Here is an 11,246-nt window from a genome sequence, read left to right as displayed (position 1 = left end):
CGACATCTCTCCAGTATTCTCCCATATCTTTCCTTCCATCAATAGAGCTAGCAAACTGCACAAGAAAAGAAAATTATTCCCATAAAAAACTGAAGATTATTGATTGAAAATTCTTAATTTATTTCCAAAATAAAAATGTTCTACGTAAGCTATATGAAAAGCTTCAAAAACATATATGAAAAAAGGATCATATTGAACCCTGTGTTAATCTTGCTCTTCGTGGAAAGAAATGCTTACCAAGAGAAGTAAGGAGATCAATATGCAGAGAGCATATGAAGCTTTCATGTTTCCCTTTAAACCAAGTGTTTTAGATAAAACTTTGTATGATTTTGCATGGAAGCCTTATTTTTCTCGTTATTTATAGAAAAAAAAATTCTCGAATCTCATGCAGGTGATTAGAGCTGTAAATTAATTAAGCACGTGTTAAAGATGATATGAAAGCATGTTAATTAATTCAATTTGAAATCCAATAATTTCAACGCCGTGGACCATATATGAAGAGTTAATTATTTGTTAATTTCTACTTTTCCCTGGATACCTTACTGCAATAGGGTCGGGGCTGTGAAGGCATATGAAACTCATGATGCCACTTATTTTATCTTGATATTATTATATATTGTGTTATTCAAACATTATATTTGTGAACTTTCTTTTATGTTTAATGGGGTATCTTCCGTTTTCTAGCATATTAATTTCATTCTTACCATGTCCATAATGAAAGATCGATTCATTAATTATGGGTCTTTGTTTTATAATCTTATTGGTCCATCTTGTATTAACTTTTACATCTTTAATTATTGGTTCATTGTCAAGGGGCATATTTTTTTTTTTTTAAGGTATATGAGATATCCAAACTCACATTGGAGCATATCTATTCCTCAAGGTTATAGAAATCAAGGGGCACATTGAATGCAAGCATGCTAGACTAATTTCATATTAAAACAAAAAGAATTCTTCTACCATTTCCACTTTAAGTAAATAAATATTTTATGAAGATTCTTAAGATCCTTAGACGAAGTTTCATTTTAAACGAGTGTTCATCCACCTCGTGATGATGTCGAAGTAAAATATAGTATGTGGTGTTGATGAAATGTTCTCATGTTTAGTTATAGGATAGTACTCTTTGTATCTCATGTAGCTCATTACAGTATTTTGGCCTTCCACAAACTTAAATATGCGGAACAAATTAAGATGTGGTACGCTCTCTCACGTAGGGATAGCAATTGGGCACATAAAACTATGGATCCTAACCCTAAGAGAGTGGTCTGACGGTCAAGAAGGTTTGCTCAATTCCTTGAGTTTCTAGGTTTAAAGTTAAAACCTTGGTGTCATCACATTATGGCTTACCTAGTCCTTTGTATTTGTAGGGTATTCAATGAACCGTAAAGATTAGTTGAGGTGCACGGAAGCTGACCCGGACACTCTAATTACTAAAAATAAAAAATACAAATCCTAGTATTATCAAACCCTAATTGGAAGGTTGTGATAATCATCAAAACTTGTTGTTTTAATTATGAGTGGTGTTATTTAAACCCCATTCAAACTTTCTAAACCCCAAAATCAATAATAAATAAATAAATTGCTACAGTTAAAGAACTTTGGATCATATGTGTGATGAACTTAATGGTCTCTCTGTCTGTCTCTCATCTAGCTAGTCATGAATGAATTAAAGAAGTAGAGATTTTACCTTCAGAATTTGCATGAAAGTTTTCTCAGCTCAAATACCAAATGGATTCAAATACTATATGGTCAATAAAAGAACATGGGGTAAACATTATTGAAACATTCATGACAAAAAACGAGTTAATTGGTGATCTCTCATTATTGAGGCTGAAAAAAACTGTTAGTGGCAGACATCAATAATGCAAATTAAAGATCATAAAGAACACCAAACCATGCTAGCACTATCTAATATTAAATAATTTTAAAGATTTGGAAAAATAAAATACTAGCGTATATTAAACTCATTCACCCCTTTCTTTGTCTCTACAATTAATTATCCATTCGCACATGTGTTCTTTTTTAATTTTCTTTGGTTTAATAATAGTGAAATTAATGCCGACACCAACCTAATATATATGGAGATTAGCGTGAAGGTAACTTAATTTTTTGACTGCATGAAACACTCAGTTTGTTTCATGCAGGTGATTAGAGCTGTAAAAATAATAAGCATGTGAAAAGTAGATATGAAAACATGTTATTAATTCAATTGAAATCCAATAATTTTAATCCAGGACTGTAAGAAATATGAGTTATTTGTTTTATTGTTTATTAAGGGTAGATCTGTCTTTTCATTATTTCCTTTGTTTAGCCTATATATATCTTTGTATAGGTTAAATCATAATTTTTATATTCATGCATTGTGCAGTATCAATGAAACCTAGCCTCTCTTTTTATTATTTCTTTGGATTGTTTAACATGGTATTAGAGCAAGGTTTCATGGGAAGAGACTTAATCTTAAAGACAGCTTACGTGGATCCAGTTTCTGCAATTGTATTTCGTTGGTATTCATTCAATTTCTGCAATCTTGTATTTCATTCAGTTTTGCAATCTGGTATTCATTGGTATTCGTTCAATTTCTGCAATCTGGTATTTCGTTGGGATTGTTCAATTTCTGCAATCTGGTATTTCGTTTTCCTTTCTTTTGCATTCTGGTTTTCTTTGCTTTTTGAATATGGCTACTGAAAGAGACGATTCGCCTCAGTCTGTGAGTGGAGGTTAGATGACAAGAATTATTCGTATTGGGTTAGTGATGAGAATGTGAATCTAAGGTAAAAGATGTGGGGATATGTTAGTGGAACTTTGTGAAACCTAAGAATACTGATGAGGGGTATGATGCTTGATGTATGCCTGAGAAGCAAACAATGCAAAAATTATGTTGGATTAACAATTTTGTTGGGCATTCCATAGGTACACAGTTAGCGAAGTATGAGACAGCAAAGGAGGTTTGGGATCATCTGCAAAGGTATTTACTCAGTCAAATTTTGCAAAGCAGTATCAATGTGAGAATGACAATCGAGCTCTTTCAGCAGAAGAATATGAGTGTTCATGAGTTTTATTCTGCTATGACAGACTTTGGGATCAATGGCTCTTACAGAATCTGCAGAATTAAAAGCATGTGGTGCCTATATTGCTTGTAGGGAGCAGCAACGGTTGGTACAGTTTTTAATGGCACTTCGCAGTGATTTTGAAGGACTTAGAGGTTCAATTTTGCATCGTTCTCCAATGCCTTCTGTTGACTCAGTTGTCAGTGAGTTATTGGCTGAAGAAATAACGTCTTAAGTCATTCTGAAAGGGAATCTTTCTGCTTCACTTACTTCTAATCCTTTATGTTAGCAGTACCTTCGAAGCCAGTCTTTAATAATCAGAATAAGCCTTACACAAGAGTTGCCTTCGAAGAGTGTAGTTTCTGTAAGCAAAAATGTCATGGAAGGCTCAGTGTCCTAAGTTGAGGCAGCAGCAAAATCAATCGCGCAGCAGCCAATTCAAGCTTGGAAGCCTGGCAACCAGTCACAAACTAATGCTATAGACCACTCAGGGTTACAAACCACCATAGTCTAATACTGCCGTAGTAGTTTCATCAGGTCCTTTCACCGATCCTAGTACTCTGGTTGAGCAATTTCAGAAGTTTCTCCTTTTCAACCACAAGCTATGTCTGCTTCTTCTTCGTAGGTCAGTTCTCATAGTCTTTTCAGGTATGTCACATTTGTATGGGTTTTAGATTTTGGTGCTTACCATATATGTCTCCAGATTCTTCTTTTTCTTTTGTGTCTCCTTCATTTCTATTCCTGTCATGCATGCTGATGGCACTCCTATGTTTGCAGGGTTGGTTCTGTTGTCACACCTCACTTGTCTTCTCTAAGTTTATCATATTCCAAAACTTACATTAAATCTTGCTTATGTTGGTCATTGTGATTCTGGTAATTTAGTCACCTTTTCTCTTCTTCTTGTTATGTTTAGATCTACAGTTCGAAGCGATTGGGACAGCGCGGGAGGCGTAGGAAAGGGGGACTATATATTGGATGAGTTAAAAGTGCCAGTTGCTGCTTCTATAGTGCTGATGTGCCGCTACTAGTGTTGTTTGCTTTTTGTTTGAGTCCTTTTCTTCTAGTTTTTTTTATGGATTCTCGTTTTAAGTCAGTTCGTCTTTCCGTTTGAGATTTTGGCATCCACAGGGCTTTAGGAAATTTGCAAACTTGTGATATTTTTGATTGTAGTGGATGTAAACTGAAATTGGCAAAATTTTGGCTTACCTTTTAATGAAGTATTTCTGTTTCTTCTTCTCCATTTGATTTGTTCTTCGATGATTATGGGGACCTTCTCCTGTTGCCACAAAAAGGAGGGTCCGAATTATGTTTCTTTTATTGATCATACTCGTTATTGTTGGGTTTATTTAATGAAACATCATTGAATTCTTTGAGATATATACAGCCTTCGAGCTGCTTGTCAAAACTCAACATTCTACTGTTATCAAATGTTTATAAGGTGTGATTTGGGTGGGGAATACACTTCTAATAAATTTTGTGAGGCTTGCTGATTAGATAGAAACTATTCACCAAACCTCGTGTAAAGATACTCCTAAGCAAATGGTGTGTCACTGAAAGAAAACATAGGCACATTGCTGAAACTGCTCGTTCTCCTTATATATGCCTCTATCCTAGTGTGTTTGGGGTGAAGCTGTTCTTACTGTTGTAGGTTGAATATAATTCCATCTTCTCATATTTCAAGTTTTTCTCATTTCGAAAAGTTGTATGGGTATGCCTCTCTGATTATTCTCCTAAAGTTTTTGTTGTACTGTTTTCGTTCTTCGTCCTCATGTAGAACGCAGCAAGTTGTCCTTCGATCTGCTATTTGTGTCTTTCTTGGTTATGGTGAAGGAAGTAAAAGGGGTATCATTGTTTTGATCCAATACTCAGAAACTTTATGTGTCTCATCATGTTGTTTTTTTGAGCATATACCTTTTTATATCATCCACTACTCATACCTTGACTAGATCTGATCATTTGTATAGATCCTTTTTCTGAGGATTCTGATAGTTTGTATCTCAGGGTCCTAGTACTGATCATTCTACAGGTACTGACATTTTACTCTCAGCACACCAGAAGCTCCCTCTTCTCTATAGTCACTCAAGCTCCGTTTGAGATTGTGGATCCACCTCTAGTCAATCATACACATTCGTAAGTCCACAAAGTTACCAGATTTTGCTTATCTTGTTATTCTTATCTTTTGCTTCTTTTTTTAGCTTCTATTCATTGTCTCTCTAAGGCTCTTCTATAAAGAGGCAATTCTTGATCCTCTTTGGCAGCAAGATGGATGAGGAACTTTTCTGCTTGCATAAGACAGGTTATTGGGATTGTTCTCTACCTCCGGTAACTGTAAGACTGTGTTGGGTATTAAGATCAAGACTAATTCTGATGGATCTATTGAGTGATACAAAGCTAGGTTGGTTGCAAAAGGGTACTCTAACAGTATGGTATGGATTATGAGGACGAATTTCCTGTTGCACAAAATGACTACTATTGTACTCTTATTGCAGTAGCTTCGGTTCGTCAGGGCATATCTCTCAACTTGATGTTAAAAATGCCTTCTTGAATGGAGATCTTCAAGAAGAAGTTTATATAGCGCCCCCTCTGGGGTTTCACATGATTCTGGGTATGTTTGCAAGCTGAAGAAAGCGTTATATGGTCTTAACAAGCACCTCGTGCTTGGTTTGAGAAATTTTCTATTGTGATCTCTCCCTTGGATTTGCTACTAGTAGTCATGATTCTACCTTTTTGTTAAGTGCACTGATGCAGGTCGTATCATTCTGTTTTATATGTTGATGACATGATTATTACTGGTGATGATATTGATGAATTTCAGTTTTGAGATAGAGTTAGCTCAACAGTTGAAATGAAGAATGTGGGTTCTCTACGATATTCTTGGGTATTGAGGTAGCCTACTTACCTAGAGGTATCTTCTCTCTCAGTCGAAATATGTGCAGATATTCTAAGTGGGCTTAGACTTACGATATAAAGACTGTCGATCTCCGAATCAGGTTAACGCAAAAGTATCTTCTTCTAATGGTTTACCTTTGTCAGATCCTACTTTATACCGTACTATTGTTGGGAGTTTGGTATATCACTATTACTCGTCCAGATATGCATATGCTGTTCATGTTGTTAGTCAGTTTGTTGCTTCTCCTACTACAGTTGATTGGGCAGCTGTTCTTCGTATTTTGCAGTATCTTGGGTATAGTCTTTCAGAGTCTTTTATCCATCCACCTCTTCCTTGGAGCTACGTGCATACATTGATGCTGATCATGGTAGTGATCCCGGATCGCAAGTCAGTTACTGGTTTCTGTATCTTTTGTGGTGATTCTCTTATTTCTTGGAAAGCAAGAAACAATCCATTGTTTCTCAATCTTCAACCGAGTAGAATATCGTGCTATGGCATCTACTACCAAAGAGATTGTTTGGTTAGTTGGGTTACTGCAGTATGGGCATTTCTCTTTCTCATCTCACTCCATGTATTGTGACAACCAGAGGTCTATCAGATTTGCTACAACTCAGTTTTTCACTGAACGAACTAAGCACCATTGAGATCAATTGTCAACTTACTCGTCATCAACTCAAGCATGGCACCATTACCTTGCCCTTTGTTTCTTCTCTTTGCAGATTGTAGATTTTTTACCAAGTCGCATTTATTTCCGTTTTCGTTTCTAGTTGGCAAACTCTCAATACTTGTAGCCGCCGCATCGTGAGTTTGAGGGGAGATGTTAAGAAATATGGGTTATTTTTTTTTTTTATGTTTATTAAGGTAGATTTTGTTTTTCTTATTTCCTTTGTTTAGCTATATATCTTTGTATTTAGGTTAAATCATACTTTTTGTATTCAATTGCATTGTGCAGTATCAATGAAACCCTAGCCTCCTCTTTTATTATTTCTTTGGATTGAATGAATAAAGAACATAGAGATTTCAACTTTAGAATTTGCATGAAAGTTTTCTCAGCTCAAATGCCAAATGGATTCAATACTATATGGTCAATAAAAGAACATGTAAACATTAATTGAAACATCATGATAAAAACGAGTTTAATGGTGATCTCTCATATTGAGGCTGAAAAAAACGTTAGTGGAGACATCATAATGCAAATTAAAGATCATAAGAACACCAAACCATGCTAGCTACCACTATCTAATATATAAATAATTTAAAGATTTGAAAAATAAAATATTCTAGCGTATATTAAACTCATCACCCTTCTTCTTGTCTCTACATTAATATCCATTCGCACATGTTTTTTTTAATTGTCTTTGGTTTAATAATAGTGAAATTAATGCCGACACCAAACTATATATATGGATATAGCGTGAAGGAGAGTAACTTATTTTTCTTGACTGCATGAAACACTCCAGTTCTGTCTCATGCAGGTGATTAGAGCTGTAAAAATAATTAAGCATGGTAAAGATGATATGAAGCATGTTAATTAATTCATTTGAAACCAATAATTTTAACTCCATGGACCTATATGATCTTGTAAAGAAGTCATCGACTGAGACAACTTACCCTATATGAAGAGTTAATTATTTGTTTATTTCTATTTTTCCTGAATATCTTACTGCAATAGGGTCGAGGCTGTGAGCATATGAAACTCATGCTTCCACTTATTTTCTTGATATATATATATATTTGTTATTCAAATATATATTTATGAACTTGTTTTATGTTTAATGGGTATCTTTTGAGAGATGAATAATAGTTAATTAATTCTTCTGTTTTTTTAGCATATTAATTCATTCTTACCATGTTCTTAATGAAAGATCGATTCATAATTATGGGTCTTTACTTTATATCTTGATTGATTTTATTAACTTTACATCTTTAATTATTGGATCATTGTCAAGGGGCACATTTTTTTTTCTTCTTTTTTTAGGTATTTAAGATATCCAAGCCCACTTAGAGCCTGCCCTGTTTCTTAAGGTCACAGAAGTCGAGGGGCATGTTGAAAGCAAGCATACGAGACTAAATTCATATTAAAACAAAAGAATTCTTTACCATTTTGACTTAAGTAAACAAATATTTTACAAGGATTTTTAAGATCCTTAGACGAAGTTTCATTTTAAACGAGTGTTTATCCACCTCATGATGATGCCGATGTAAAATACATTATGTGGTGTTGAGAATATCCTCATGTTTAGTTACAGGATGGTAAACAAAATAAGATGTCTTAAGTCTCTACGAAGGGATAACAATTAGGCACTAGAATACAGATCCTAAACCCAAGGGATTAGCTTGACGGTCAAGAAGGTTTGCTTCATTTTTTGAGTTTCTGGATTCAAACTTTGGTTGCACCTATCATATTGTGACTTACTTAGTCTTTGGGCTTGTAGAGTGTTTACTCGACGGGAGGATTAGTTGAGGTGTACGCAAGTGACCGGACACCTTGGTTACCAAAAAAAAAAAAAAAAACCTATGGATCCTAAGTTATCAAAACTTAACACGAAGGTTGTGATAATCATCAAAACTTGTTGTTTTAATATGATGGTGGTGTTATTTAAGCCCCATCCAAACTCTTTTAGGCCCCCAAATCAATAATAAATAATAATTGCTACAGTTAAGAAATTTGGATAATCAACTTTGGATCATATTGTGTGATGACTTAATGCTCTCTCTCCTCTCTCTCTCTCTCATCTAGCTAGCCATGAATGAATTAAAGAATAAAGTTTTTTTTTTTTTTTTTTTTTTTTTTTTATGACCAAAGGCTCGAACCAGCTGTGTGCACCTCAACTAATCTCCCAGATCTAGAACTATCAGCCGAGTAAGACTCCAATGCTACCCTTATTGGGGGCGGGGGAATTGAACTCGGAAGCAATATATTAGATCCTCCCTTGTCTTTACAACCTTGAGGACCGAACTTGGGGACCATTACTAATCCTGCTCTTGCTCTTTTACTATCAAGAGAACTCAAATTTAGGAGATCATGTTAGATCATCTTTTACTCTTTTACCATCAAGTCACCCAAGATGGTTGAACATGAGAATTTTACCTCAGAATTTGCATGAAAGTTTTCTTGGCTCAAATAGCAAATGGATTCACAAATACTATATGGTTAAAATTAGACTACAATAAAGAACATGTAAACATTAATTGAAACATGCATGTATAAAAACGAGTTTAATTGGTGATCCTTCATTATTGGGCTGAAAAAAACTGACAGTGGTAGACATCAATGATGCAAATTAAAATCATAAAGAACACAAACCATGCTAGCTACCACTATCTAATAATAAATAATTTTAAAGATTTTGGAAAATGATATATTCTAGCGTATATTAAAACTCATTCACACCTTCTTTTGTCTCTACATTAATTATCCATTCGCACATGTTCTTTTCTAATTTGTCTTTGGTATAAATAGTGAAATTAATGCCGACACCAACCTAATATATAGGATATTAGCGTGAAGGTAAATTTTTCTTTATTCCATGAAACACTCCGTCTTTGTTCTATATATATACAATCTCTTTCTTTGATTTACTTCTTAACTAAAGCAAGGAAGATAGGTGAAGATGGGTTCAGGATTTGCAGCTCGAACGTTCTCCTGTGTCTTCTTCTTTTTATGGTAATTATGTTCAAACTGTATGGAATTGGCTGTTAATAAGATATGAAACTCAAAATCTTGAATTTTTTTTTTTTAAATATTAGAAATTGTATTGTTGATATTCATCCAAGTTTACTAAGGATGGGTAAACTGTTTCACAGAGTGCTACAGAAGTGGTGCCAGGGAGATGACTGATATACTCTGCAGTCGGAAGAATTAATAGGCCATAACCATGATGCCCATCATCATGTTCATGCTCATCACGTCATCCCAATGGATCACATGGATCCTTCATCTATGGTGTTCTTCACCATGAAAGATCTCAAAAAAGGGATCACTATGCCCATCTATTTCCGCGTGAATGAGCTTTCAAATGTTTTCCCTCATTTGTTGCCTAGAGAAGAAGCTGATTCAATTCCATTTTCACTGGAAGAGCTTGCTTCCTTCTAAAAAAAACTTCTCCTCAAAAGACTAACAGCTAGAGCCATGGGAACATACACTCAAGCAATGCGAAAACCAACCCATTGAAGGAGAAATTAAATTCTGTCCAACATCTTGGAATCCATGCTCGATTCGCCCGAAGTGCTTTCAGGTGGGGACGAATTTAAATTTGTAAAACATAGACGCCTCACAAAATCGACAACTGAATTCCAAAATTACACTATCCTGGAAGTCCCCGACCAGATATTTGCTCCCAAGATGTAGCATGTCACACCATGCCTTACCTTAGCAGTTTTTACTGCCATAGCCAAGAGACTGAGAACAAGGCATTCAGAGTTTCACTGGTTGGTGACCATGGAGATAGAGTGGAAGCTATTGCAGTTTGCCACATGGATACCTCTAAGTGGAGCCGCGATCACGCGTCGTTTCGTGTGCTTGGGATCGAGCCAGGGAGCTCCCATGTTTGCCATTTCTTCCAACCAGATAATCTCATATTTGTTCCAGTTCTTCCTCCATTAGTATATCTAAATACTGTTATGCTGCTTGCTTGTGTTATACGTGCCTATCTAAGTTTCTGCAAATAAATGCTGTTTAGTACTGTTGTGCATATCCAGGTGGGAATGGAATAATGTCGCTGTATATGGGTCGACTGCAATCTAATAAATAGTACTACTGTTAAGAACCCTGTCAATTTCATAACGAAGGCAGAATTATGTATGCTTTTCTATTTTAATTTCTTAATTTTACAATAATTAATCTTCTTAGCACTAACACCATCTTATCAAAATATCAATGCTCAGCAATCATCAAAATACTATTGAATAAGTTTTATATTCTGGACTGAAATGGAGCCACGTCCTCTAGCTGTGAAACTCTTTAACAAACAGAGAACAATAATCAGGTCTGATTCCCACAATATCATGACAGAAATGTCTCTGCGTTTTGAAAATGATTAGAAGCTTCAAAAACAAATAAGAGTTCAAAAGAAGAAGAGGAACAAATTTTTTGCGTTTAATTCCTTTACCATGACCATCTTTTATCGGTTTCTCAGGTAAATTGATCATGACCCTGACCATCCTATCCAATAGACTCCGGGCATACCTATGAGACTCAGGTTGATCGAGACGTGCTATGTGGAAAAACTATGAAATCTGTTATGAAATAAAATAATAAATCTTCTAGTTAAAATATTATAAACATTTTTTTCTTACAAGTAAATATA

The 11,246-nt window shown here is 35.0% G+C and overlaps 1 pseudogene; it reads left to right on the top strand.

The window, feature by feature from the left end:
- The first annotated feature begins 9,856 nt into the window (after positions 1 to 9,856).
- Positions 9,857 to 10,608, top strand: LOC116104940 (annotated as a pseudogene).
- Positions 10,609 to 11,246: the final 638 nt, after the last annotated feature.

This window comes from Pistacia vera, unplaced genomic scaffold, assembly GCF_008641045.1.
Source record: "Pistacia vera cultivar Batoury unplaced genomic scaffold, PisVer_v2 Contig1159, whole genome shotgun sequence".
Classification (NCBI taxonomy): domain Eukaryota; kingdom Viridiplantae; phylum Streptophyta; class Magnoliopsida; order Sapindales; family Anacardiaceae; genus Pistacia; species Pistacia vera.
The sequence above is the reverse complement of the archived record's forward strand: the minus strand, read 5'-3'. Positions and strand labels throughout refer to the sequence as shown.